The sequence below is a fragment of the Aythya ferina genome (genome assembly GCF_964211825.1).
Source record: "Aythya ferina genome assembly, chromosome: 20".
NCBI classification, from domain to species: domain Eukaryota; kingdom Metazoa; phylum Chordata; class Aves; order Anseriformes; family Anatidae; genus Aythya; species Aythya ferina.
The window spans coordinates 850001-877839 of NC_140318.1; the positions used below are offsets into that span (position 1 = coordinate 850001).

Sequence of the window (27839 nt, forward strand, 5' to 3'; positions counted from 1 at the left end):
CAGAGAAAATGCACTGTTTTTGGACAATGTTTGGAACTCTTTTGTTATTGCCCAGCATAAACATTAGATCTGCTGCTTGATATACTGGCAACAAAGGGAGAGGAAGGAGCAGAAATAAATGCTGCCGACTTTGTTGTCTCTCCTGGTTCTCCTTCTTGCAGAGGTTTACACGCCATTATGTACCTCGCTGTCGTTTGATGGGGCTGTGCGAGGCACATCCCTTCTCTGTACTGTCGGCATTTTATTTAATTGCATTTCAACAAAGCAAAGAAAGCACACAGATATTCATGCAAACCATGCACTAAGTGTAATACCTACCTGATAGGGACAGAAACTATGCAGGATTCCCAGCCCAGAAATCACAGACAAACACACTGTAAATTCTCATCTTTTTCTAACACCCATTTCAGAACTAAACAAAAATGATCATTTTAGCTACCTGTCTGAAGGAGACATACACGGCCAGGGAGACCCAGCGTGGGACCCTGAGGTCAGGTTAACCGCTCGGAGGACTTCAGACCTGCCAGGGAAAACCCTCTCCCAGAACGGGTACTTCAGGTGGTAAAGGCAGAGATGTCAGCTTTGATTTCAGCTAACAGAAAGGAATCTTTGGATGGATAAGCTCCAGGACCTTTGAATTAAATGAAAGACCAGAACACTCTACAGAATGTCTGCAATAACAGTCTCTACAGAAAATTATGAGGAACTACATAAATCCACCCTCTTCCTCTTCACACAGGCTCATTAAAGCAGTACTGACTCTCTGGGCAGCTATAATTCTGCTGAGTGATACCCTGGAATCACCCTGTCAATACCCAGTGGTGTGCTGCCTCTCCAACTATCTGTGCCCCTAATATTCCTCTCTTTGATGGGATTTGCTGACCTTTAATCTGATGCTAGTTTACTCTCATCACTGAAGTGCAAGTCAGAGAGCAATAAAACGGCAACCTCACTGATTCAAAAGGGAGAGCTAAAGCGCCACTAACTGTGAATCTAACCTTTCGTAATGGCTCTCCCCTTAAAAGGGGAAACATGAAGTGCAAGGCAGCTAAAACAAACAATATTTAATGCTGACTACAAGATTTATTGCAGCCCTCTTTGCATGGGTATTAAATTGGAATTTCAGGGCTGTAAACTGAGGAAGAGGAGAGGGACAGCGCTGAAGGAGCCACAGCCCTGCGCAGCACCTTCCTGCGCCGTGGCACCGCTGGCACCGAGCAGAGAAGGGCATCCACAGCCAAGATGCGTGGGCAGAGACAGGGAATGGCCGGCTGAGCAAAGAGCCCTGAGCCCAAAGGGGCCAACAGACCCCGAGGAGCACAGGAACATGACAAGAGTGAGCTCCATCCCTGATGTGAGGGAGATGCAGGTGCAGCCATGCGTGAACATCCTCTCCCGGGGAGCCCAGCTCCAGGCCCACATGCGCTGCTGAAACACAGAGCTGCCCAGCCCCTCGCACCACCCCGTGCCGCCGCGTGATGTGCAAAGCACCCACGGAGTCACCGTGGCCCTCAGCCATGGGCCGGGGCCACCGGGAGATGAGAGGCCTTGTGGTGCAGGGGGTGCGGGTGAGAGCAACCCACCAGGACAGGTCTCCGGGCACAGGCGGTGGGGGGGTCCAGCTGGGGCAGGAGGAGGGATGGGTGCAACCGCTTCCTCCCATGGTGTGCCAGTGTGGCTGAGTGCCTGCATGAAACAGGCCGATAAAGGACACAGATCTCCCATGTTGTGTATGCACAGATCAATAGAAAACACACCGAAGTCACATCAGAAAGTAAAAGAGAAATTATTGCATAACAAATTTCTCTCTGGCTCTCTGGGGAAAATAAAGACTGACAGCTTTGGGTTTAACAGGTGCTGCTAGAAGATGAGCTACTTATTAACACTGCTAGGAAGGAAAAGGATGATAAAAACTATAATGTGATTAATTATTTATGTTTATGAGCATGATTTTTAAGAGTTACAGTTTGTCACGCAGATCGTGTGGTCTGGTCCGACTTGGCACATCACACCCAGAACGCGCCCAAGGGGGGCTTCACAGCAATCACCACAATCAGTAGGGCAGCAGAGCACAGCCCACCGAGGGCTGCGTGGTCCCGCAGCCTCCACGCCACCTCCTCAGGCATTCCTTCAGCAAGCACATGGGAGTATTTTATGGGGGAAGAGACTGAATTAAAAGTTTCTCTGAAGCATAAAAGCTAAAAAAACTCTCAGCTGTTCTCCACCTGATGTACTTCCCTTTGCTGGGAGGGTGGAGGACAGGGGTGGAGGATGGGGGCTCTGCTCCTGCAGCTCCTTCCCTCGAGCTCGGAGTCGTTTCTGGCCGGGGAGGTGACAGCTCACCCGTCCCAGGCTGCTGCGTGGGCACACAGCGGTGACGAACGCCGCAGCCCTGGGTCCCACGCCGCGCAGCCACAGCACGAGCATCGCCAAACCCGTGGCAGATTTGCATGTAGCAATTACTGCACAAACAGCACCCACCGCTCTCGAAAAGAAAATTGGGAGCGTGCATTTGTAGAAACTCACAAAGACTGACTTTGTCAAACCTAACAGGCACTGATCAGGGGAGAGCTTTTATAAGGGACACTAAGAGATGTATCAGACGAGAGCAAGGCTGAATACAAAACAGTATTAGTACAAAAAAAGAACAAAGAAAAGGCCTGCTCCGTGTAAGAACTGGTAATACATTAAAAATTTAAAACCTGGCACGACAAATCTGGATACTCCCTGCAGAAGACAACTGATATTAATGAACAGGCCTGTGCATTCATTGTCTGGGATCCCAGAGGAAAAAAATAATGCTGGTTACACTGAATTTTTTAAAGAGAAATTCTTCTCTGCACAAACAGCTCCTCCACCAAACCCCCAGATTACTCCTGGCAGTTTTAACCTTAGAAAGCGTCTAAAAGCATTCACCTGCCCCAGCACCTGATTCACCTGCACGTAGCTCATTTCTCAGTGTAATTCTTCAGCACAGGACTTCATCAGAGCCCTGCTTCCCCTGCTCGCATTTATTTATTCAAGGAAAAGTACACGCTCGGGCTTTGCTCGGCCACCCCTCTCAGCCACAAATAAAGCAGTTTCCTCAAGACAAAGAGGGTTTTGGTCTCTGTAACATCTAACCTGACAGCGCTGCAAGAAGGGCGAAGAAGCGACAGCACCGGGCTTCGCTGTGAGGGGGCCCGGGGGCCGCGGGCCCTGCACCTCCCAGCGCCGCGGCCACGCAGGGCCCGGCCCGGCTGGCACCGGAGGGCTGGCTGCTGCGGAACAGGGGGAAAGCTTCTGCCCCTGCTGCCCGCAGGGTGTGGGACAATTATTTACTGACGTCGTCCTTGGATTGTTCAACGTTAATAGAATATGGAAATAAAACTTTCCTTTTTAAAGAAGGGATGGGTTACGTGTGGAGAAGAGCACCAGCCACCCGCGGCGACTCGCTGGAGCCCCTTTGAATGCTCAGCCTTGGCTGAGGGATTTTGGGGGCCACCTTTGTTGCTAGGAAGCAGTAAGCAGAAAGCTAGAAAATGTCACATAAGGCCCGTACGTCTCCAATGACGGACACAAATACCACCACTTGTCTCGGCTGTAATAAAGAGCAAGGGAAACCGTCCATGGGCATTTCCACTCAGTTGGCAATGCTGATGCACGGGAAACTCCTCCAAGTTGTGCCGCATGACCCGCACAGCCCCAAAGGCTTCCCATACAAAACGTGAAGAGTGGAAATATCAACTGGGCAGAGCTGACAGCAAGAGGGCTTCCTCTGGGACCAGGACTGGGGCAGGGTCTCAGCCCGTTGTCCCCATGGCTGCGTTGCTCACGCTGGACCCAGCCGCCCCGGGACTGCCTGAGCCCTGGCTGCTGCTGTCCCAGCCTGCGTGGCTGCTTGGTGCAGGCAGCTCGGGAAGCACCCCAATGGCCGGCAGTGCTGAGCGAGGCCTGGGAAAGCCCAGTGAGCGCCCAAGGGCAGCAGGGCCTCTGCCACGCGTGGCTCAGGGCAAGCACCATGTCCAGGCCGGGCCGGGCCGCTGGGCCGTGATGCACCGATGGCCTTCTGCTCACTGGCTCCAAATTGCGTTTCTCTTCTCTGCGAGGCTTTGGGTACAGTGTCACAGCCGCACACTTGAGTGCACACAACAAGCAAAATGCTCATTGTTATTGCTGTCGCTGCTGCACTCCTTAGGTGGCTGGGCGTTTGGGTGGAAACCTACCTGCCGGCAGCAGCACGCGGCAGAGGAGCTGGGAGTGTCGGTGGTTTATAGCAGGGTCAGCCGTGCAACACACAATTATGCCGGGGCGAACTGTGTTATAGGGAATGCCTCAAGTTTTAAACTGTCATTAGAATATCGTGGCCTGATTTTAACAATACAGCAGCGCTTCTAATGATCTTTAAGGTAATTCGCTATTCAGACCCCAAGCAAAAGATGCAAATGTACCACTGAAAGCTCCTTATTAAATACCCACAGGCTACAGTTCTGTACAATAAGTGGTCCAGGTCTTTTTAGAACATCCTAATTAGATGAACAGAGATGCAGAAAAATGCAAAACCAGGTCATGCAGCAAAAATGTTGGGGGAAAAAGAAAGCTGCAAAACAACCCCCCCAGCCCCTCATTAAACACCCCTCCCCCAACCCCCTCTCTTATTAAAACCCTGGCAGCGCAGTGGAGTGGAGCCACCGGCTGCCAGCCCACCGCCACCCCAAAACAGAGGTGACCGTTATTGTTAAAGTTAAGTTTTCAATTTATTGCCAGGGATATGTCTAAGTGATGATATAAATAATACTATGAATAATACATTAAGCAAAAACCCAATCTGAAATTAAATTTGCCTTGGGTTATCTCTGTTTTCACTATATACATACAGAATTATTATGCGCTAGGCAGGGAAAAAAAAAACACTAATATCAAGGTAACACCTTTTCCCCCTTTGAAAGCAGCAAGAACTGCTTTGCCTGAAAAACTGCTGTCTTACGCCAGAAACATCAGGACAGAACTTCTCTTCCCCCTGAAATAAGGCAATAAACCTGGAGACAGGTTTCAGGACTGATTGGAAAGATTCCCTTCTGCACGACTCTAGCGGAGATGTTTGCTTTGGCCTGGTGCGTCTGCATGCAAAGAAACGGGCAGCGTCATTTGCAGGTGCTCTGAGGTTCATCAGAACCTCCTGCCTGGCCTCGCTGGGATAATTTACTTGCAGTGCTGGGATCTGGTCTTACATTTATTTGATCTTTATGTCTCCAATTTAGCTCGGATCAGTACCAGCCCTTTACTCACTGGTTGTTCAGCATTTAGCACTGACCTTGCTTTGATTTCCAAAGCATTCCCACCACGGCCAGCGTAAGCAGAGCAGGTACCAGCCAGGCTCACGTAGTGCAAAATCCAGACTGGATCTGGATATTGGGCAAGGGAAAGGAGCACTACAGCAGGAGCTGGGAGGTGAATGGGACACACAGCTCCTTCCCTGACCCCATGCCAAAACTGCAGTGTGATTTTAGACAAACCACTTCTCCCCACGCCTCAGTTTCTTCAAATGAAAAGGAAGACCAGAGGTAGTTAGGTCACTCCACAATGTTAGGAGTTTTCCCTTTTTCAGGAAATCAGCCTTGTGCTGCATGGTGCTACGGACAGAAAAGTGTCCTCTGCTCGCCTCTCCTCTGGCTCCCCTCCCTGCACTGTCCTCCTTTCCCGTGTGGAAAACAAGACCCGTTTCCCCTCTGAACACAGTGCCACAAGGCAGCAGACTGGAGATCTTCTGAGCTCATGCCTCTGTCCATCGGGTCCTTCAAGTGACTCCCCGTGCCACAGGGGACATGCATCCCACTGTCAACCTGCTGCTAGGGCACTTCAAATACTGGCACAATAATGCAAATTATGGCAATTCACAGGTTGGTTTGTTATGTGAACAGAAGATTAAAGGCAATAAACTGAGACTGAGATATTCATTTCTTGAATTCTCTAAGAGAGAAAACTTGAGTGACCAATGACAGATTTTGGGAGACCACAGCATGGGCAGTCTGCTCTCTCTGCTGCTGTGACAGCCTGCCAAAGCACTGTCTTACAACCTGGACTACTTGGGTGACGACATTTGCATTCATTGTATTTCTACAGGTGTTTCCACAATGCTGAGCACAAGCTCTGTGGTGCCAAGGCTCTCTGGCTTCTCTTTCTGCTGCCCTGCCTGGGGAAGGAGAGACCCCGACCTCTCCGCTCACGGCAGCTCAGAAGGGCAGTGGGCATCGCCTCGGCTTTCATCTTGAATTTCTGAGCCTCGCCTGGGAGTGACGCTAGGAAATATATGGTTAATGCACTAATTACCATAATTAAGAGTTGCCAATTTAATTATAGCTGAGAATATTAATGCTGTAACATTTGTTGGAGTGCAGAAAACAAACCTTTAATGCACAGACTTTGTTCGCAAACATCTAATGGAGCCCTCCTCCACTTCGCTTGGTGCTTCAGTGCTGACACAACAGCGATAGGTTCAGATTGAAGAACTTGTCAGCAATCAGGCAGGAGGAGGCTAATTAGCTGGCAGGTTAATGAGTGTGATGGCTCTTGACAGCATTTTGTTACAGCCTCTACTGTATTTAAACAATAAATGATTATTACTTAAACACAGTGGAGACAGTCTTATTAGGAGAGCTAGACCATATATTTATTTTCATAAAAATTAGACTAATTCCTTAGTGCAAAGAATAAAATGTAAAATTTTGGCAGATTACAGTTTCACCTCTGAATCTCTGGGGTATTTTGCTAGAGAAGGACAGCAAGGGTTTTAAAAGTCCTTGTGCTCTCCATGAGAAGCCATTATACAACAGCACCAAATGTCTGAATCCTGGGTGGCTATAAAACACAAATGGTAGTGATGCAATTTAAAGAGCTATCTTGTTTTTCAGCCATAACAAAAACACAGGCATGGCAAATTCCTCCTCATTTTCACCCTTTATTTTTAGCCTTAGCCCCCATGTGCAGTAAGTGCCGGGGATTCTCCATCCCCGAAGCCTTCAGGCTCGGATCCGGCTCTCTGTTTTCCCTCCTTTGGTAACTGGGATTTGAAAACAGGTGGTGAAGTAAAGGAATAGCTCTGTGGAGAGATTAACCCATTTCTCTGGCCAGTTAAGGGGGGAAGGGGGACATCTTACAGCACTCTTGCAATCCATAAACATAATGAGAATGAGAAGGAAAGTGTCTACATCCAAAAAAATCTGAAAGCACATAAATACAGTGCCTTTCCTGCAGAAAAGGCAGGTAGGAATGAGCCACTGGCTGTAGCCTGAACTGTATTTACAGGACAGGCAATTGCAAATACGTGTCCAGAAAAACCTTATCTGAGGAGAATTAAATTGAATCCATAGCTGTGTAATAATAAGGGAGGGTTATTTCAATTTAATATTTAGTGTTCCCTAGGAATTTGTACATAAACATGGAAGAAACAAAAGGCCTCACCTGCTGAGACTAATACCATTTTCGAAATTATTTTTGCATACATGAAAATGATTTGTGCCCCTCCGTGCTGCTGCTGAACATGTGAATAAAAATAGAAAAGGCAGTGAACTCCTGAAATCCTGTCTAATCCTTAACACCGGACCATATATATTTAAGACTCAGGCAGCGCGAGCCGGGCAGCACACAGCAGCAGCACCCCGCGGACACGGGCGCTGCCACGGCCCCTCCGGGCAGCACCCACGGAGCGCCCCGCGGAGCCTGGCCGTGGGCTCGCTGCGTGGGAGCCGCTGCCACCCGGCCACCCCGGCCCCAAGCAGCACCGGTTGTGCACAGAGCAGAGCGGCCGCCCTCCACAGAGCACCCTCGGGGCCCTGGGCACGAGCTGTGCCTGCGAAGCGCCACCTGAATCCGGAGCCCCGGCTCCTGGCATTATAAATAGAGCGCGGGGACGGCTCGCCTGCATCACCCGGCATGTGAGCATTCATCACGCGGGAGCCACGCATGGCCTGCGCATCAGCATAAAGCACAGAGTCACGTCAAGCCCAAATTAAACCTGCGTTTTGCAAGCGTTGCCAAAGACGGCAGGCTCTTTCTTTCCAGACCCGAGGATCTAAGGATCACACCGCTCTATTAAATATGGATGGGTTTGTAAATACACAGAATTCGGCAGCCGCAAAAAACTTTCCATACAAAGCTTTTGAACACCTCAGCTTGAAGAGACTTATCTAAATTTTATTCTCTTACATTAAAATATTAATAGCGTTTGATAGGGCAATTGTAACCCAATACCATTCCAGGAAAGGCTGGCATCTGGCAAAAATCACCAGGCTCTCTAGCTGTTTAAATGAGAATATTCTTCAGTCTGAAAAATTATTTATAGAGGGTTTTTTTACTACCCTTGTATACTGCAATGTTATTTCCTTTCCCACACACTAGCAAAGTCCATTTTCACAACTGCTATAAAGCGGCATGTTCACAGCTAGTAAAACAACTCAATAAATAGCCTCACGAAGCTATAGCTGTCTCATATCCTTTCCTCAATAAAAACAGAGGTGAACTGCTTATTTTCAGCAGCACACTATAAGAAGACAGAAGCATTATGACTGCTCATACATTCTGACTATCATTTGCCACAAGCTATATCTGTCAGCATTAAATAAAGCTGCATTATAAATGTAAACAAAACACCCACATCTACAAAATGAGCTGTCCGCCATTGCTAGAGGCATGAATTGAACCCGCTTATTGACTCAGCTTGCTCTTTTTATTTATTCTTCTACAAAGACATGCATTTACTTTACCCTACAAGCATAGTGGGTTTAGGGGCGGTAACTTGTCTCCTGCACGAGCTGAAAAGGCAGGTTGGTGACAAATGCAGATCTTAATGGGAACACCATTAGGTGGGCAAACATTGAACTATTATTGAAAAACTGATTTATTTTAAAAGGTTATCCTAGACCAAAACACTACATCATAAATAATTTGCAGGATCAGTCAAGTGAATTTATACTTATGATTTTTTCTAAAAAAGGTAATTCATTGCAATCAAATAATAATGCCAGTTTGAGAGGAATTACACTCGAATATCAGCTGCTCAGAATTTACAGTCTGAAGAGGTTGAAAGGTGCTCAGCTCTACAGCAACACACATCAGGCTTGTTCACTGACAGTAAGTTATACATCTTTCTTGAATGGAAGAAAGTTCTGTCCCTGTCAGACAAAATTCACCTTTGCACAAGGCCAGGACGGCACTCGGGCACCGGCAGCTTCCAGCGGAGGGGAGCACGGGTGGGTGGCCATGCCCCTGGCACCCAGTGCCCGCAGGGAGCAGCCCGAGCCCAGCCGTGCCCCCAAGCAGTGCTGCACCGGGGTGCTCGAGCCCGCGGGGCCACCCAGCCCAAGGAGACCCTGGGCCAACAGCAGGGTGGGGAGCTCGGGGAAGTGGAGCACAAAGGAGCCGGGGATGGCAGGGACATTGTGCCCGCACACAAGGGCAAGGAGCATCTGCCATGGGAAAACGGGACCAAGATCTGGTGTGTAAGATAGATGCAGAGCTGCTGGCGCAGTCAGAACCACTGTAAGATAACACAAGTTGTATAAAAATACCATGTGTTCCCCAATTAATAACAGCAATAAATTATTTATATAGATATTCCCATTTCTGCAAAGAAGGGAGAATAATTATAAATAATGCATTGGACAAGAGAGAAAGGATTCTTGTTTAAAATATTGTATATAAGAAGGAATAGTTTTGCAAGAATTGCAAACAAATCGCATGGTCTCATTTCTCAAGCTGGACTGCAAGTATCAGCCTCTGGACTAAATCTTGAAGTAGTGGAAGTGCATCTTTCCTGTCAGACAGGTAGCCAGCCATCGAAGGAGCTTCTATAGTATTCCTACCGTCTAGCTCTTCTCCCTCACAGTTTATAGTAAACTGTGTTTTGAGATACCTTTTATTCAAAGTGGGACCACAAACAGTGCCCTTTTGACTTCACATAGGGCAGATTTTGAATCTCCAAAGGCCTTCCAGTTGCCACGCGATGCTGCACTGTCTTTCCTCTCTTCAACCCCAGCAGAAAAATTCAAAGGCGACTTCAGAAGGGAAAGGGAGAGTGAAAGCGTTAAGTTAAGCAATTGGATGATGTTGGCACAAGTCCTCTCGTTACATGGGGGCATCCCTCATGAATGGACAGGAACAAGTGTTCCACTGTTTCACATCATCCATTCTTCCAGAGGTAGATATTAATTATTCCTGCTTTTCCATTTTAAGATAAGCTTGTTAACACGAAATTATAGGGTTGCTCAAAACAGCTATCCATTGGGTTGCCTGAATCAGAGTTTATGATGTTTACAGAGAAAAAGGAAATCAGTGTAAGAAGTAGCAGAGAGTAATTAATGTATTGCAGTGTGGAATTTCCTCTTCCTACCTCCATTTAAATCAAATAAAGCTTGGCAGTGCCAGAGTAAATCAAGGGGCAGCCACCAGGGAGAGAGGATCGGCAGAGGCATTAGAGCCAGATCCAAACCTGTGCTTCACCCAAGCTCCTACTATTATTACTTGTGCAAAGCAAATATTCAGCCTCCAACCCTAAATCATTTCAATTCCTATTTCCAAGTATAATTTAATCTTTTTCAGCGACACTTGATGCTTACTTCATCACAGCATAATGACAGATTAAAAAGTTGTTGAATTAAATATTAAAGAGGACTTCAGGCAGTTCTGCATTTTTAAGGAATAACACAGATTGGAGATGAAATGAGAAGCCCAAATGCATATTTTATTCCAAAAGGAAAGAATACATATATTTTTCCTCCAGGCCACCTACTTTGTAATAAAACATAGGGCAGGTTTTTATTTAGTGGATAAAAGCATGATATAGTATTATAGGAGTCATATCACTGTAAACTGGTACCATGCAATGGTGTCAAAGCTAATGACACCATATGATCAAACACAGTCTTTTGTTAAACATATATATGTATCTGTACTGCATATCTGTACTGTATATAACTCTATATAGTCATTTGCAATATTTTCATTAGACTACTTAAGCACAATTTATTGACTCTCAGATGTGAAAGTTTATCTTGTGATGACACCTCCTGCCTAGAATGACACCAAAGCGTAGAATACAAAACATAATTTAAGCTATTATTCTATTATTGAAATATAAATCATTCCAAGGAAAATTATGTCAGTATATGAATAAAAAAGTCACTTTAAATTTCAACTGCAGTTTAAAGTGTCTGAAAGTCTTGAAGATAAATAGAGACGACAACAAGTTTTGAACTTTAAAAGAAACCTCCATGTTTTGATGAAAAAAGTCCCAGACTAATTTATTGTAATACAATATTAGGAGATCTATCTTTTAATATCAAAGTACCAAAGATCACATCTTTAGTATTTTACATAGATATTAATATTTTTCCTTAGAAACCATATACAATGCCTTCAATAGCTGTATCAGTGTTTGGGTCACAAATTTTGCTTTCGCTCTGTATTATAAATGATACATACACATACACAGACGGCAGAAGAAGAATCTGAAGAAGTCTTTGCTGTAACGTGAGTACTGCAAAATCAGAGGTGTCATCTGAATGCAGCACAGGGCGGGCATCGCTGTCAGCACGGCTCCGATGCAAGAACTGCATTTTGCACACAGACACCCACGGAGACGGGTGGGAGAAGAGGGCACAGGGGCAGCGGGGAGCGGGGCTGCCCTCGTTTGAACGCACACGTACTGCTGCTGGCGGCTGACTGCTGCGGGCCGTGGAGGGGGTCAGCATCTACCACACCACCACAGGCACTGGGGCTTTCTACGCTCATATCTCTATGTGATGCACACTCGGTACAGCAGCCAGTAAATATTTTCACATATGATTTCACGTCCCCTGTTTGTGGCATTAGGCAAAGCAGTCTCTGGTATTTTAGCGAGTGTTTGGGATGTGGGCTGGCGATAGGGAGGCTCGGTGCACTTCCCCGTCAGCAGGGACCTCCGTTCTTGGCAGCAGACGGGGTGAAATTCCTGAGGTGAAATGAGCCATTTTTAACCATTTGTCCTGGCACCAGGAGGAGCAATTTTGCTACGGCACTAAAGCCTTGGTCACTGGAAACATACGAAAAATCACCAGAAAATAAATGCACAAATAGATCCCTTCTCTGCCCCGGCAGTGCCTGCAGAGGCCACCCACACCTGGCTCACCCCAGCCCCACCGTGCCCACACCATGCATGCTGCCCACCCCACACCGTGCCCACACCATGCATGCTGCCTGCCCCACGCACACCCATCCCCGGGGTGCGGGTGTCCCTGTGTCCCTGTGGCCCCATGTTCCTGGCTGCCCGGCCCGGCTGCAGGCCATGCAGGGCCGGCATTGGCAGGGCCCATGAGGGGAGCGAGGGGCCCGCGGCGGCCCAGGCCGCGGCCTTCCCGTCAGGCCAAGCCGGGGCTGGCATGTGCTTCCCGATTAGTGGGATATTATTAATTATTATTGCCACTATTAATACCAAAGGGATCTTAGCTGTCGTTTTGTCAGCGCAACCACTCTGCCTTTAAGTCATTAAGCCACAGAACAATAACGGCGGGCGAGCCGACAAGAGAAATGCCATTGTTCCCTCTCGCAGGCTGAGCGGCTCGTCCTGCTCCCATGTAAATGAACTTAATGCTCTTCATTCAGGCGCACTCGGAGGGTTCTCATTTACTGCCTCTCTCTCTGTGACAGCATTTTCTCACCAGCCCTGACTGCATAATTAATGCAAATGCAGCCTTAGTGTCATGAGCTGGGCTCCTTTGGTTTACTTTGGTACGACACTTACAGAGGAATATTAACTAGAGAAAGCAGCATCACAACAGGGGTGGAAAATCAGCCTGTCAGGGACTCATTCCAAATGCCACGAAAAGGAGAGCGCCTTCAAGATTGTTTCATCAAGGTGATTGAGAACAAAAACTACTGAGGAAAATTCGAGCTTACATTTATGAGCTTCTCCACATACATTATTTATATCACCAGAACCTATAGGAATGTTATTTCCAAGCACATATTTGTACAGAGACAGTGTTTGGGCTGAGAACTGGAATTAAACGTACACACACGCCCCTCGCCACCGATCACAGGTAACCCGAAGCACTGCCCAGGAACGCGCCTTTGTGCATGCCTGCAGAAGTTCAGGGGCAGCAGGATTTATTCCAGCACAACCCTGCACATGCTCGTGCCGCAAAAAGGTCAGTGAGCCGTATACCCGACAGAGCCCTTCGCAGGGATAATCCTGCATTTTAATCCCGCCTGTTCCAATCGAAATTGGCTTTGTTGTTTTGTTGTTGTTGTTTTGTCTTTTCCTTTCCCAGTAAACCGACAGCCGTTCTGCACTAAATACCTGAGAATTAAAACAGGGGAGCAGGATTCAGCTATCTGTGCTTTGCACCAAACATTGCAATGAGAGCATACATTTTTCCAACAGCCACGCTGGATATGTTTATTCAGATCCTTGTATCCTTGTATCCTTGTATCCTATAGCTCCTTGTATCCTACTACCAGATAGTACACTGTATTATATTTTTGATCTGTAACAAAAGTAAATTTTCAAGCAGGTTTTTTTTTTTTTTTTTTTTTTTGCTTTACTACTTCTTCTTTAGTTACACAGAAAGACACCTCCTTTTTCTAAATTTGGGGGTTTTTGCATAATCTTTCTTTATTGCCTAGTGCTTTCAGGCATGCTAGCACTGGTCAGATCTTCCGAGAATGCTGTCCTTTCCCAGCTGCTAATATTATGGCTCACAGAAATATGTGTCAGATTCCTTTCTCCTCCTCCCCCCATCAGTGCTAATTTAAAAAGCGTGAGAATTTTAGCAGTAATAAGAATGGACTCTGCTTATCTGCCCTCCTGTGTTGGGAGACTCTGGGTCATCTTTTCAACCTTTTTCATGTGTCTGCAAAGTCTGGAAACTGAACCTTTTTTGACGAGGAAGCTGAGATTTTCTGCTGATCCCCCAAACTGAAACTTTAACAAAACCAGCATCCAGCGTAGTAAAACCTATCATTAAATCCTAAAAACTGATGATACCCCTACTCCTGAATCAGGCAGAGCTGGTTCTTGGTTTGTTTATTCCCCAGCGAACAGACAAATCAAATGCTGCCAGAGGACACAGGCTGACCTCTGGTAACTCAAGTAAGGGTGATCGTGTTCTGTCACCTGCGTGCCTTTGGACTGCACGCAGTGCAGTCACAATCCCTCTTTGTCTAGGACTAGTGCCCAAAATGAGCGCAGCCACCCTGAAGAGGCCCTGTGAAGGAGCTCTGTATCAGAGGGAGCTCCAGGGCTGCGGCAGTCAGATGCTGCGGCAGGGCGAGCCCTGCGACCGCAGCTACTGGGGTCAGGGCTGCACGAGCATCACCGATCTCCAGCACAGCAAGTGGCACAGCGAGCTGTGGACAGAGCTCGACTGCAAGTCGCCTTCATTATTTTCTTTCTTTTTGCAGTCCCCTGCACCCAAAAGCATTCTGTGCACCCCAGACTTCAGCGTTTACCTGCGTTACTGCTGTTAATGCAATTAGCAGAAGCAGCCGTGCTGCGAGCAGCCAGCATCGTGCCCGGTGCTGTGCCACCGGCCCCTGGCAGCGTGGCCACCCGATTCCCCGGACAGCGACGAGTCCGGCTGCCCGGGCTGGGGTGCTGGTGGCCCGACAGCCCCTGCTGCCAGCGGCCGAGCACGGGTTTAATTGAAAACATGGTAACTGAAAATAATACCTTTATCCCCTCTAATATACCATACAAGGGAACGGATCAAAATGAACATGCCAGTCAAACGGTTTATTTTAGACAGGAAACAGCCCCGCAGACCATTATTACAAATTAAAGGTATTATATTGAAGTCATTTTTAATCCCTTATAAATGAATAACCCTTCTACCAACATTAAATCATTTTCTTCTGCAGAAGTCACATTTCCTCTGCGTGGTGCAGGATATATTCCCCCCGCGGATCGCGGAGCTATCCTTCCATTAGAGCCGGTGGCGGCTGATTACACCGCACCAGGACTCATAAAATTCCCACAGAACTCGCACTTGCGTCTTCCCAGGGCAGAGCTGCCTTATCTCATCCATAAGCAATAATGCCACTTTATTTTCAGTAATCAGCACGGAGATGATTATTTAGACTCAGTCTCATAATCCTCCTCACACCAACTACGAAAGATCTTGATTTGAAATCTGTAGTCAAGAAATTCCGCCTATTGCAAACATGCAACGTGGGAGCTCAGCGCCTCCAGTGCTGCCAGTGCAGGCAGGCTCTCTTGGCTTATTTATATTTGTTAAGCTAGACAAAAAGTAGAACGCGAGTCTGAGAAAAGAGCAAGTTCAGACAACTTTTAGCATCAACTGCACAATGTCCATTTCGGCACAGCTCTAATAGGGCATCAATATTGTCATTTTAAACTCGGGATCAGTACACAAATGTGCTATAAATGGGAAAATCCCTTGTGATACTAGTGTGAAACATGCAGCTCATTGATTTTGTTCTTGATGGTCTGCTATTAAACTAGCGAACATGCTGACCTTGTGTGCAAAGGCAGAATAGTGTGCATGCAACATAAAGTTGAAAAACAGCTTTAAAATGACTGTTTAAAACTGTAGACTACAAACCTTAAAATATAGACAAGCATTCCATAGTTTATTTTAAATTGGCAACCACAATTTAACAAGCTATTCTAACAAAGGATTAGCATAGCATGTGCTTTTCTTTAGCCATCAATTATGACACAGGGTAATGCAGGGCACAACTTAAGTGTCAAATTACAATATGCTATACAAAACCACTTTACAACACTGCCTTCTGTTTGCTTAGCAATTACTACAATGCACACTGCTTGCCATGGAAAGCCTTGGTCAGAATACTTTCTGAGAATTATTCGACATGTGCATTGCCTAGAGATTACAAAACGTTGGCCACTTCTTTACCATATTTTAACCATTTAAATGAAGAAAAAATACACCAGTATTCATTCACTTTTGTTTATTTTTATGCTCTACTTTCAAATAAAAATTCAAGCACATATCATCATTTCAGATTCCATTAGATCAATTTTTTTTAAATAAATTTATTAAATATTTAATATTTCCATAGGATGAAAACAGCAATTTCCATTTAGCTCAATGACAGTTTCAGATACTTGGTCTGTTATTAGGCATAAAATTAACAGTTTTATCAATTTCAAATACGGGATGATTGCACGAAGATACTGATGTATGCAAAAAAATACAATGCTAAGAAGATGTGTGGATAATTTAGCATGATTTAAAATCTTATCTTCACATAAATCAGTCATACTTACAAATTCTTGCTTTATGATTTGAAAAAATAATATGAATTATACGTATTTTAAATAAGAAAGTTTTTATTATCCTTGTCACGTGAATATAGATTGTATTTCATGTGACTAGGGAGGGGGAGCCCCCTGTTTTAGCTATTTTTTCTGTTCTGCTGTCCTTTCTCCTGCATTTGCCTAAAGGCTCTCAGTAAATTACACTCCAAGTAAATGACTGTAATTTACCCGTTGAATTCCCTTGTTCAGGAAAAGCACACACCACACATTCCAGCGTTTCCACAGCTCAAATTTACCATTCTCGATGTCAAGAACAATCCACGGGCAGTAATTTGAAACTGTTTGAGCCTTCAAATAAGGGAAATTAGAAATGTTTTGAGAGCTAAGATTTTCAGTGAGGAGATAAAACCTGATAAAATCTGTAACAGTTCAATTCCTTCTTCTTTATATTTATAAACAGGGCATTAAATGTACTGTTAAGCCAGCATCCCGGTGCCAGCTCAGCTTGGCCAACATCGCATCGGCAGCATTATTAGTAATAGAAGGAAAACATTTTTTAATGAGGTAAAATCTTTTAAAGGCCTAACAATGAGGATAAACGTAGACGACCTTACAGAGAGCAGAGAAGCAGCACACGACGCCGAAGTCCCCATCCCGCTTACCCTGGCGGTCAAACTGCCCGCGACTCCTGTCGAACTGGAATTGCCCCCGAACTCCCACCTAGGCTGAATTCAGCTATTTGTTATTCCACATCTCTATCCCAAGAACGGAGCTAAGGCTGTACAGCTGGGCAAACCTCGAAATTAAAATATTCTATAAAACGGGATTTTAATTAACATCTAGAGCGATTAAAGCGGAGAAATCCATACATGCTCGTGATGAATTATCCCACGCGGCAGCGGGGAATGTTCTGGGCCCGGTGACGGATGCGCTGCACGACCAGACACAAATACCTCCCTTCGCCTTGCCACGCACAACACCCCACCACTAGCACACTCAATAACCACAACCGCCTATTTCGCTCTGTCTAAAGGCAGGTTTTCATATGGTAAAACTGTTATAAATCCTCATTATCCTAAATAAAATTACAGCACTTTAAACATTTCCAGGGAGAACATTCTCTCTTCTAAACAACTACCTTAGCGAGTAATAGGAAGCAATATGGTTGCACTTGTGTCACAGTTGGAAGTCTTTTTAAACTGTCGCCCTGCTAGCAAACCAATTCTACATATTAAAATGAATGGATTGCTTATTTCAAGGGGAAAAATCATTTATAAAATCAAGACCATTATTAAGATACTGTGACTTATTTCCACTCCAAAGTGCAGGAGAAACAGATAAATGCAGCAACCTATGCACGCTGAAATGTCTTTTTTTTTTTTTCTGATGCCACAATTTTCTTTTTCAAATGAGTCATCCATGCGTACAAGTAAATTAAAAATTGATCTAGGTCCCACATACAAGGAGCTGAAGTTTTTACACGTTTCCATATCACAAGCAAGTACGGATCTCACAAACATCTGTCTACAGATTTTATTTCTAAAATGTACGAGATCTTCCTCCCATCTTCCCTGCTAGATGCTCACGCTGTGCAGACACCCAAAGGCACACATGCAGTATATAGGCTGGGTAGCTGTACGTGTACCTGACCTGCAGCAGATTACTGTACATTTTTAGCGTGTAATTGGCTGACCTCCTCATCGGTTGTCGTCTTAGTCTGAAATAATACCCTGGCCTGGCCATATCGCCTATTTATTCAGGACCCTTTAACAGATTAGTTGTTTGGATTAAATCTAATCAGAGGTTCAGTTAACACACCACAGCAGGTTTGGGAGCGTGCACCTTGTAGTCACTGAGTAAATTATAGGAACCCTATAATTTGATGAGAACATGTGGGCATTTTTCCATAAGCTCATAAATTACTGATTGCTTTTTGTAGGTTTCATTGATACTAATGTGTGCTTCCCTCCATGTCTCTGCCCCAGATTGTTGCTGGCACAAACATCGCCACTTGGAACCCTAGTAAATTACTGAAACATGTTTAATCATGAGGTTTAAAAACTTTGCACATTAATGATGGGGAAGGCTGCTGCTCTTGAGCTGCAAAACAGCCTCGCTGTGGGTTGCCCAGAGCAAAAGGCTTCTAGCACAGATCTGCTTTCAAGTACAATGGAGTTGCTCAGGATTAGCAGGAGATGTTCTCAGATGAGGCTTTTCTGCCTGCAAACTCTCGCCTGCCAGCACTTCCATTTCCCTCCCACTTGGTTACACTGCCCAAACCAGCCAGCAGACACTTTGCACACACTGTTCCTTGCACAAACCTCATTTTAATGGAGAAGGCAGCTAATAGTAAAGCAATTAGCTCCTCAACTAAGAAACTGCCAGTTCTGCCATTGTCTTTTTTTTTTTTTTTAATATTGAGAATTTGTCCATTTATTTCAAGGCAGTTGAAGGATCTGTTTTCATAATTGCAAACCTGGATGAATTGTTTCTAGAAGTTGAACCATAGCTGATGCCAGCAGAACCTATGAACGCATAAAAGCTTCAGTTTCTAATGTCACTATCAAGCCAAAAACAATTACACCCATTTGAATTATGGCAACCAATAAACTTAGATAATCACCATATGCAACATAACATTTTGGCACTTGAACTAAAAACTCTTGTAGACAACTATAGATTGCTGCTAATGTTGAGCGTTCTTGTCCTACCCAAGGCTGCCAATAGAAATGCCAAAGCTGCTGAATACTGCTCATCCTCGTAATGTTGTCAGTGAATGGCACATTCACACAGCCCCCAATCCTCTCTTCCCAGGCATGGTCTTCTCCAGCTGCAGCTTAATTTCCTGTGACTTGCCTAATTACTGTAATTAAGGATTAATTGCCATTAATTATTCACACATAAGCTCATCGCAAATCATGGGGTAAATGTCTTATGAAAGCTGCCATACAAGCCATGTATAAACACACTGGGATGCTCCAGGCAGGAGAATCTATCACTCAGCCCTGAAGCAAATCTCTGTGCTTCTCTTACAAAAACAGCTATAACTCTCAGAAACTCGACAGTCTTTCCAGGTAAGCATTAGGTTACAAAGCATGTTTTCCTGTGGAAGCCACAACGGTTTTATTAGTACTATAAATGCTGTTTTATCTTTCCAACTGCTATTTTTATGTTTCCATTTTTATTCTACGGTGCTCAGTTTAGGACAAGCATTTGCTCGGAGGAGGAACGTTTGCAGTTGCTGCTTCCCCACCCCGCTCGGCGGCGTGCGGCTGCTGCGGGGTTTGCAGCGCGGCGCCATGTGACTGGGAGCAGCACGCCAGCAACAAAAACCAGCTCCCGATCAGCTGCGGGACTGGGCTGGAAGCCCCCGGTGTTTCCATATTCCAAGCGAGCAAAGCCAGCGTTTGCATGCTGAGAGCGCTCAGCACTCAGATACCCTCTGAGAGGGCAGGCCGTCCTGCAGCACGGGGCCGGGAAAAACCCTGAGCCCGGGAAAAACCCTGAGCCCAGCAAAAACAGTGGATGTGACAGAGAACCAAATCGGGAGCGCTAATGAAGTGAGCCCAGCATCACGCTAGCTGGCTCGATGGTTCCTCTGCTTTAATTTATCTGTCTTTGCCATCCGCTTTCAAAGCAAGCCGAAGGAAGAGGCAGTTCCTTTGTTAGTGTACCAACGCCGTGTGGGACATCGGGAGCATGGGACGCAGGCTGCTGATGGGTGAACAGCAGTGGGAGAGGGCACCCTTCCCAAAACCCTGCGCTGCTGTCAGCCTCTCCCAGCCCCTTCGATACCGGGTTTAACACTGTAAGAATTTGATTTAGCACAAGGAGCCGCAGTGGTGGTGCTGTGGGGTGCTGCGCAAAGAGTCAAGGAGATACTACATCAACGCTATGCATTACCACCGAAACAGTGCCCCAGGAAATTTAAGTATAAGCAGGCAGAATGTTGTTCTAATTGTTATGTTAGTACCTTCTGCAGCAAATTAATGCATGAAACATTTTCATTTCGGTACATAAGTTTGTGTGTGTCTGAGTTAAACATTTATGTTAATGGACCTTCTGGCAGATCTGTAATGTTTCAAATACTCTTGTAGAACAGCTTTTTCTAAATACATCATTTAGCAGTTCTTTCCCCATTTTCTACCTGATCTGGGGGCATGCAGAAAGGGAAACTATTTCACAGTTTTAAAAACCTCCTGCTTGAGTAACTACAAAACTAAGCTGCATTCAGGCAAGGTAGCAATTAAGCCTGCACTGCCACTAGCAATGTAAACTGTATTAAAAAAAAAAAAAAAATTAAATAAAAGGCACACTAATAGCCAGCATATGCTCTGATCATAACACCCTGCATCAGCATGCTGCACTCCCCTGCTGCTGCGTGCGCTGCGCCCCATGCCCACACCCCACAATCCGTGCCAACCCCGTGCACCCTGGGCTGCGCAGGGCTGGTGGCCACCCTCCCTGTGGCACAGCTCTTGGACACTGCCACTGTGCTGGCTGCCCTGAAAACCCTGCCTTGATCTCCATCCCATAAATCTGCCAGGAGGACGCGCGCAGTGCTGGGATCGCTGCCAGGATCCCGGAGCGTGCCAGGATGCTGCCCTGCGGGGCGCGGAGCAGGGAAGGTGCCCGTCAGGCCGGGGGGGTCAGGGCACTTCTGTCGGGACGCACGTCGGGACACTGTGCGTGGCCCCTGCAGGGCTCGGGAGGGGAGAGGGCTGGCCCAAGGCTCACCCCCAGGCTGTGCCCGCACCTCTCGGAACCACGAGCAGGTCTTGGGCTGGCCTCAGCCCCTACGCGGCTCACCGCTGGTGCCCCCGACTGATTTCCCATCTCTGCCACCTCGCCGCTCGGGCAGCTGCCCGGCTTTGCCATGTCACCCACACTGATGGGCTCCCAGCTCCCTTGATCTGGGTAATTAGGGTTTATGTGTTAACTGGAATAAATACAAAGGTGGCAGTCACAGGCGCCTATTTCCAAGCGCAGAGCACTGCAGGCCGGTGCGCGGGGAAGATGCCTCAGCAGAGGCCTGGCCGTGCCCCGCAGCTCAGGGCAGGCTGGGGAGTGCCCCCAGACCAGGCCTGCCCTGCACAGGGACCTCTCCTGACCCCACTTCTACACCTCCAGTGCTCGGAGCCCCAGACAGAGGCCTCACGGGTCAACAGAGGCTTCCTCGGGAGGTGGACGTGCAGCGTGAAGCACAACAGCAGCACAAGCTCGGCCGTGAGCTAACGCTGCCGGTGCTGCATGGAACGAGGCCGGGGGCAGGGGCGTGCGAGGAGGGGTCCCTGGGGTGGCTGGGATGGAGCTGGCCGAGAGGAGCCGTTCCTGCTGCCCCCAGCGCCACGCGGCAGGGCTCGTGGTGCCTTGGGGCAGTGCTGGCTCGGGCACCGGCCCCGTCACAGCCCTTGGCTGTAAATATGAGGATTTCTCACCCTCTGTCGGGGCTGCAGGAGGGGACCCGCCCCGCAGCGATGTCCCATCCCATCCCAGCACAGGAACCCATGCGAGGAGCCGGAGGACAGCGCCTGCGTGGAGCGAAGTCTGACCCAGGGCGTGAAGCCGCCCTCCCAGCTCCCGGCCTGCTATCTCTCTGAAAGCAGCACCTGTGAAAAATGTAACTTCTCTGACAGGAGCACTATTATTCTTGAAATACGACTAAATGTTACACAGTAAAAGCATTTTCCTTCTTGAATTAATTACATTTCACCCCCTCCTCCCCCCCCCCCATTTCCAAGGTAAAGGCTTTAACTGTCCAGCAGAAGAGCAGATATGAAATTTGGCAAGCCTCATTTATCCTCAAATTTATAATTCAACAGATGCTTTTGCTAACACTTCTTGATAATGTTGCAGCAGAAATACAAGACTTAATTCCTGGTCATGGGAGGTGGAACACGAGTACGAGTATTCGTATTTGTATATTTTAAAATCCTGCTTTCAAATATTATGCTTTGTATGGCTTCCAAATCAGTTTAAACTTTCTTGGAAACTTTTATAATAAACAGTCCTGCTACATAATTTGATGTTTTTAAATGAAAGCATCCAAGCTAATCTATACAAATTAACAGATGTCCTCCTGAAACAGTTAGAAACAAAGAAATGCAGATGCGAACATCATCAGCATCCAAATGAGCTTATTGTAGGACCCTTTAAGGCACATCTGAGCATAGCTCCAGCCTGTAGTCTACCTTTCAACTTGCAAATGACAGTGTCACCAAACACTGTCCTTCCATCAATCAAGCTGGGTCATGAATATACAAAAGGCAGCAGAGAAGCTGGCTACCTCCTGCAGTTCAACTTGGCCTAATTATCTGGGCCTTTCTTTTTGTTCCCATCTGAAGGGTATACACCCAGTCAGCTGCTGGGCAGCCCCAGGCCTCATCACGGGAGGTTACGCACACTGACCCTCCTGCGGACAGCCAATGCAAGTTAAATGTGAGCACCAAATGTCATCTTTCTTATTCATCATTATAAAACTTCCCTCCCCGTTCAAAATACCAATCTGCTGCCATTTTCAGACCCTCCCCCGCGCCCCTCCAAGCTGTCATTTCGCAGCGCTCGCTGCCAGTTGAGTGAATTAGCATCCTAACTGATGTGCTGTTATTCTCCCGTGCATCCCTGGGATGCGTTAACTAATGACCTCCCCCGGAAAACCCAGCCGGCCGGCGGCGTCTCCTCGCCGTTCGCACAGGTCCGGGTGGGCTCCTGGCACACGCGGGAGCCTCCGAGGCTCTGCTGGGGAAAGCCGCGGGCACCCGCAGGAAAAGGCCCTTCCCAGAGCGCGGCCCTTCACGGCTCACCCGCAGCAAATCGCTGCTAACGCGCTGCTGTCAGCCACCAGCGGCAGCGACGGGAGCCCGGCTGCTCCCAGGGGGCCCCGCAGCTGCTGAGCCCCCAAGGTCACCGCGGCGCCTGCGCCAGCCCCGGGGCCTCTCGCGGCCACGACCCACGGGCAGCAGCGCTGCTGGCAATGCCGCCCATGCGGCTTCTCCCCGAGGGACGCGCTGCACGGGAGGGTGCTGCCCGCGGCTGGGGGCACGGCGCTCACAGGGACCCCCAGCAAGCAGGGCGCAGCGCCCACACCCAGCACCCTGACCCTGACGCCCAGGGCTGCGGCCAGCGGTGCCCAGAGCGCGGGGTGCTGCGGGAGCTGCCAGGCCGGCGAACCCGGCGTGGTCCCTGCAGGGCACAAACGCAGCTCCAGGCTGGCAGTGCCGGCTGTGCTTCTGGTGGGGCCAGTCTGTGAGATTAAGCAGAGCCTAAACCTGGCCAGCACTGTATGTGGCATCCTTTGAATGCTTCCTCTTTATAATAGCTTCGACTCTTCAGCAATTTACTGCTGTCATTTACACTTTTTCCGAAAGATTTAGTATCACGTGTAAACAACAAGCAAAAAGCCCTCTTGTCCTCCTGCAAAGCCCTGTTTGGCACGTGCAGTCCCCCTCTAAGAGCATCCTCGGCATGCAGGAGGGGGACTCCAGAGATGCATGGCCAGCAGAGCCACGTTTCCTCTCACCAATGCAAGGCCACAGCAGCACAGGGGACGTGGGACAGTTTGCATGCCTGCTCTGCGGGGCCAGCACAGCACAGAGGGGCTCGGTTACTTCTGGAGTATTTCTGTATTTCTGTAATTCTTCCGCTTTGGTTGAAGGCATACCTTGGCTAACCACAGCTAACCCAGCTACACCACAGGGCACAGGAGCAACATTAAAACTGTATTTGGCAGCAAGTGGCACCGCTTTGCTGTGTTTGTATGGATTGCACTCGCAGACGTACCCCGCAGTAACGCAGCGTGCACTGCCTTGGTACTGGCACGCAGCAGGAGCAGTGTGCTGGGAAGGGCCCGAAATGTCAGGGAAGTGAGCTTTCGGGTTTATCCCAAAGCTCGTGGACTCTGCAGAGGGAAGCCCCATTGCCCGAGGTTTTGGTTGGAGCTAACCCCCAGGTACACCGGCTTAACCTGCCGAACCTGTGAAGGCAAAAGGAAGTGGTGGCTCAGGAAGGCCTGAGCAGGGACAGCGATCATACAGGTGCACACAACTGACCGGTGAGCATGTCTGGGCAATTTGACAATGTTTGTTAACATGTAAAGTCTTGTGACAGCCCCCAAAGCGGTTGTGAAGTGGGCCCAAACTTTAATTAAGAGATAAAATAGCAGAGGATTTGCTTTTTCATGCCCAGTAAGATGAGCAGCCCCTGGTAATGCCAGGGCAAGGCAGGGAAGTGGGCTGTGTGCTGCCACGCTGCAGCCTCCAAAGGGACGGGGACAGCTGTCCTCTGGGGCAGGACTCCCAGCACAAACAGAACAGGGCTTGCTCAGTACCCTGAGCATCCCAAAAACGTGTGAAAAGGCTCCAGAAGCTGAAAGGCAATTCACGGATCTGAAATGCTCCAAGGCCTAGAGTTCCCTATAGGACCACAGTGTCCAGAGTAGCAGTACTCTAGAAACAGGGAGCAGTGAAAAAATTGTCAAATCCCTCTTTTAGAACTGAAATCACTTTATAGACTACCAGACCTTGAATAAACGTGGGAGGAATTTTAATGATTTCGGGTATTTCCTGCCTGTAAACGGCAGTGGCCGGTGTGAGGACTGACCCCGGGTCACCCCAGCACATCGCTGAGCCTGCAGCACCCATGGCCGGGCTCAGCCCCCACGGCGAACACACGCCAACACCTGCAAAAGCTCCTCGGGCACAGATGTGAGAGCCACGACCCCGCACCACCTCCCTGCCCCGGCCCAGGCCCCGCGCTGGCAGCAGACGTCCACACAGATCCACAGCCAGAGCCGCTCCGAGCAGCAGGGAGTGAGGGAGAAGTTAATCCAGGGAATGACCTTTAGGAGGAAACCATAGCATAGATAACTTGTCTTATAGAAATGAAAGCAAAAATAAAATCTGCATCCCCGATTCCTTTTTCCTTTCAAAGCTGGGTGTCTGACTTTGCAAACCGTATTATATATGTTTACATTTCTATAAAGGCAAGTGCTCCTTGGAGGAGCAGCTTAGGTAATTCACATTTGCATCATGTGTAGCTATGATAAATAATAAATACAGAGCTGATAAATGGTACTGTGCAACTGGAAGACCTATTTTTTATTGAATGGCTGACTAAATACTCATGTAAAAGTCATAACTTGATGCTTCTTTTACCCCGAGGCTGCAGTAATTTATTGTAGTAATTTATACAGGCTGCTGTGGTAAGGGGACAGTTTTAGCCCAGCCTGGGGACTGCCCCGTCCCACCAGCTCCTCCCTGCGGGTGCGCGGGAGGATTTGACAGGGACCTGCAGAGAGCAGAGGGGTCGGCGGGTCAAACCTGGTGCTTTAGGTGTAGCAGGGCCAGGGGATGAGGCCGGTGGGGACACGGGCTGCTCCAGCACCCCACAGTCCATGCAGTGCCCTTGCAATGTCCCCTGCACATGCTGCAGAGCCACGCACACAGGCCCCATGTGCACAGACCCCGTGTGTACAGACCCCCACACCGCACACACACCCCCATACCCGTGGGTCCATCTCCCAGCCCTCGCCCCGCGGTGCGTGCCCTGCCCGTCCCTCTGCGTGCCTGCTGGAGCCCTGCCCGCGCCTGGGCCCCTCTCCAGGAATGTGATTTTAACCCCGCTCCTGCCCACCCCACCGCCACACCAGGGAACCGCTCTGGGGAGTTCACCGACAGCCTAAAAGCTGCCAGTCAGGCAGGAGAAATAAGGTTCATAAAGCACAGACCTGACGTCCAGCCTGTGAGACAGAGATAATAAATACTGGCAGGGCGATGCCTGGAACTTCTCTCTTAAAAACGTGTGGAGGACAAAACGATTCCTCCCAAAACACAAGTGGGCCCCATCGCCGCCAGCATGCCACAGAATTAATTGGAGAGGAAATTTAAGAAATATATTCCCGGCAATATTCTGCCTTTGATAATTTAGAGGCAGCCATGATAACCACTATTTGTACATGACAGTCATATGAAATAATAAACCTTGCTAGCTATAAACATTACCAAATTCTGACACTATTGATTTATTATGTCTAACAGTGACATCAAACCGAACAACTGACAGAAACAATGTTACAGCTTTAAGAGCAGTTTGTCAACGATTAATTCTGCCAAACGGGGTTTAGTTTTATGCTGGGACTGCTTGTCTAGCAGTTGTCAATCCAAGCAAAAATTACTACTGCCACACGTCTGCTCACGCCAGCCCGAGGCGCCGCTCCGCTAGCCCTCATTACCCCTATCACTGCAAATACAGATGCAAGGCCAGTCCCTATTTAATATGCGTGTTAATTATGCAAATTATTAATTGGGCTGGTGCTTGAGGACTTGTGTTTATGCCCAGATTAGAGTCAATAACTGTATCACACAGCATTTTAAGCCTGACCTGTGACAGAAATAAAGCTGTGCTGAAAGCAACGTTCTCTCCCACCAGCACGGTGTGGCGCGGCGGCTGCTCACCGTGCTGCCTGCTCACCGTGCTGCCTGCTCACCATGCCCCCTGCTCACCATGCCCCCTGCTCACCGTGCTGCCTGCTCACCGTGCTGCCTGCTCACCATGCCCCCTGCTCACCATGCCCCCTGCTCACCGTGCTGCCTGCTCACCATGCCTGCCGCTCACCATGCTGCCTGCTCACCGTGCCCCCTGCTCACTCTGCCAGCCTCTCACCGTGCTGGCCTCTCACCGCGCCGGCTACCAGCCACGCTCAGCCGCTCGCCCCGTCGGGCACAGCCCAGCCTCTTGGCTGGCCCCCATGGGCACCCACGCTCCCTGGCACCCGCCTCAGCTCCTGGCTTCTTCCCGCATTTTCATGGCCATTTTTCCATTAGGAACGTGGTTTTGTGCTATTTATATTACACTGTCAATAAAAAGCGTATGACATGATATTATACGTTGTAAATTTGTTTGATTTTTTTTTTAAATCAAATACAGTTAAACGTGTAAAGATAGAGGGTAAAGCTGGAAGGCTTTTCCAATTAAAATTTACAGCAGACAATGTTGTAAATTTTATACAGTTGTAATGCTTGCTGCAGTTGTGCTGAAATGGGAACTATTGATCAGCCTGATTTCCCAGGATACACGAGGGGGAAACAAGGTATTGCACAAGCAGAAACAAAACTTTCATTTGTAAAGCCTTCTATTATACTTTACTGCCCTCATTTGGTTCCAGATGCATCTCTCTTAGCAGAAGAAATAAGGTCAGAGCCTCTTCCCCAAAGAATAACAGAGCAGAGAAGGTTAACGGGGTGCTCCACATCGCTCTGAGGGGCAAACTGGCCTGTTCTGGCTCACCCAGTGCAAGTGCTGGCTGTGGTGCAGCACGGGCACCCTGCACAGCCACCCTGCACAGGACACCCAGCACGAAGCACCCAGCACAGCATGGGGGATCGCTGCAGCCCCAGGACCTGCTCCAGTGGTGTCTGGGGAGCCCCTGAATGCAACAGAAGGTCTGTGGGCACCCAAAGATCAGTTCACAAACAGCAAGGCCACATCTTTAGCTAGGATAATACTTACGAATGTATCTGATCTACTTTGGCAGAACTTAGAAAATAGTGCATTAAAAACAAAAGGGGAAGGCAGCACGATGTGGCTG

General features: G+C 48.0%; 1 protein-coding gene and 1 long non-coding RNA gene across 10 annotated transcripts in view; one reads left to right on the top strand and one right to left on the bottom strand.

The window, feature by feature from the left end:
• The window catches only part of PBX3 (PBX homeobox 3), a 111825-nt gene that overhangs the window by 28796 nt on the left and 55190 nt on the right, over positions 1-27839 (bottom strand). The window lies entirely within an intron of this gene.
• Positions 19205-20385, top strand: LOC311421899. Its single transcript, XR_014685103.1, has 2 exons — positions 19205-19329; positions 19455-20385. It is a non-coding gene; the product is annotated as an uncharacterized lncRNA (long non-coding RNA).